General features: G+C 38.7%; 1 protein-coding gene across 1 annotated transcript in view; it reads left to right on the forward strand.

Moving 5' to 3' along the window:
• The window catches only part of LOC127010221 (uncharacterized), a 92703-nt gene that overhangs the window by 48837 nt on the left and 41366 nt on the right, over nucleotides 1-2500 (forward strand). The window lies entirely within an intron of this gene.

Genomic DNA, 2500 nt, shown 5'->3' on the forward strand with positions numbered 1-2500 from the left:
CGACTGACCCCCTCTTTGGCCTTTAGAAATACATGAAGTGAGAAGCGAAACTGTCTTGTTGTATCGACCTGAGAGTGGAAGGAGAGATGGAAAGTAAGGAAGTATGAGAAAGGAGGAAAGTAAGTATTGGATAGTTGTTCCCATAAGCTTGATTTAGTTATATAGTTGAGATAGATTGTCAGGTAATGAGTGTGATATGCATTCCATCCATCCTACAGTAAGGTAAGGAGGAAGGCAAGGGAGAAATGGAAAGTAATGAAGAGAGAGCGGAGGTAAGTAGGATGATGTAAGGAAGAGAGAGAATGAGGATAAGAAGAAAAAAAGGAATTCAAGTAAGAGAGAAGGTTAAGGAGATAAGCTGATTTGAGTTAGAGAAAGACAGGTGTGAAAGACAGAGTTAGGTTACAATGGAAAAAGAAGAAAGAAGAGGAAGGGAAAAAGAAGGGAAACTAAAAAGAAAAAGTAAAGATGGAAAGGTTAGGTTACGAAAGGAAAAGAAGAAAGAAGAGGAAGGAAAAAAGAAAGGAAACTAAAAAGAAAAAGTAAAGATGGAATATGAGGTTAAGATACTAAAGGAAAAGAAGAAAGAAAGGAAAAGAAAGGGAAACTAAAAAGAAAAAGTAAAGATGGAATATGAGGTTAAGATACTAAAGGAAAAGAAGAAAGAAAGGAAAAGAAAGGGAAACTAAAAAGAAAAAGTAAAGATGGAATATGAGGTTAGGTTACAAAAGGAAAAGAAGAGGAAGGAAAGGAAAAGAAAAGGGAAACTAAAAAGAAAGGGTTCAGATGGAGTTTCAGGTTAGGTTACGAAAGGAAAAGAAGAAAAAAGAGGAAGGAAAAAAAAGGGAAACTAAAAAGAAAGGGTTCAGATGGATTTTCAGGTTAGGTAACGAAAGGAAAAGAAAGGCTGAGGATAAAATAAAATAAAAGAAAGGAAGCGAAGGGGAAAACATTAAAAAGAAAGATAAAAAGAGAGAAATAGACAAATGGGAAAGATAAGGTCAAGAAGCGTAAGATAAAAAGAGTATAAAAGAAAGAAAAGATAAAATAATGGAAAAGGGAAAAGGGAGATAAACAGAAAGAGAAAGGAAGAAGAAGAAGAGTAAGAATTCAAGTTGGTAAGAAGAGAGAAAGAGAGAGAGGGAGAGAAAGAAGGAAGGTAAGAAGAAGGGAGAAGAGATAGATAGAGAGAGAGAGAGAGAAGAGACGAGACATCGTGTTAGTGTAGAGAGAGGGAGAGAAAGAAGGAAGGTAAGAAGAAGGGAGAAGAGATAGATAGAGAGAGAGAGAGACGGAGAGAGAGATAGAGAGACATCGAGTGAGCGTGTTAGTGTCTCCAGGGAGGGAAAGGAGGGAGAGAAAGGGAGAGAGAATTACAGGTGAATGCCGAAGCGCCCCGAGGGAAAGGTAGGGAGGGAAAGGCAGGAAAGTTAAGGTAAGGAAATGGGAGAGAAGTTAAGGGAAGGAAAGGGGAGAGAGAGAAGTTAAGGGAAGGAAAGGGTAGGGAGAATTTAAGGGAAGGGAGGTAAAGGAAGGGAAGGAAAGTTAAGGGAGGGAAGGGGAGAGAGAAGTTAAGGGAAGGAAAGGGTAGGGAGAATTTAAGGGAAGGGAGGTAAAGGAAGGGAAGGAAAGTTAAGGGAGGGAAGGGGAGAGAGAAGTTAAGGGAAGGAAAGGGTAGGGAGAAGTTAAGGGAAGGGAGGTAAAGGAAGGGAAGGAAAGTTAAGGGAGGGAAGGGGAGAGAGAAGTTAAGGGAAGGAAAGGGTAGGGAGAATTTAAGGGAAGGGAGGTAAAGGAAGGGAAGGAAAGTTAAGGGAGGGAAGGGGAGAGAGAAGTTAAGGGAAGGAAAGGGTAGGGAGAAGTTAAGGGAAGGGAGGTAAAGGAAGGGAAGGAAAGTTAAGGGAAGGAAAGGGGAGAGAGAGAAGTTAAGGGAAGGAAAGGGTAGGGAGAATTTAAGGGAAGGGAGGTAAAGGAAGGGAAGGAAAGGGGAGAGAGAGAAGTTAAGGGAAGGAAAGGGTAGGGAGAATTTAAGGGAAGGGAGGTTAAGGAAAGGAAGGTAGAAAATAAGGAAAGGAAGAAAAAGGAAAGAAAAGGACAGAAGAAGGAGATATTTAAGAAGGACAGAAGATCAGGGAAGGAAGGAAAAGTTGAGGAAAAGAGAAATTGAATAACCAAGAAAAGATAAGAAGATAAAGGGGAAGGAAGCAAAGATAAGTTAAAGAAAGGAAAATTGAAGATAAGAAAAGAGAAGGATAACAGTAAATAAAGAGGAATGCAAGACAAGTTAAGAAAAGAGGAATTAAGTAAGTAAAGAAAAAGAACAGGAATAAGAAAACAAAACAAAAACAAAGACAATCAAGAAAACAAGAGCAATGTAAGACAAGTTAAGAAAAGAGGAATTAAGAAGGTAGAGAAAAATAACAACAAAAACAACACATAAACAAACAAGACAATCAAGAAAACAAAACAAGACAATCAAAACAACAATAACGACATCAATAAA

Source organism: Eriocheir sinensis, chromosome 42 (assembly GCF_024679095.1).
Source record: "Eriocheir sinensis breed Jianghai 21 chromosome 42, ASM2467909v1, whole genome shotgun sequence".
In the NCBI taxonomy this organism is placed as follows: domain Eukaryota; kingdom Metazoa; phylum Arthropoda; class Malacostraca; order Decapoda; family Varunidae; genus Eriocheir; species Eriocheir sinensis.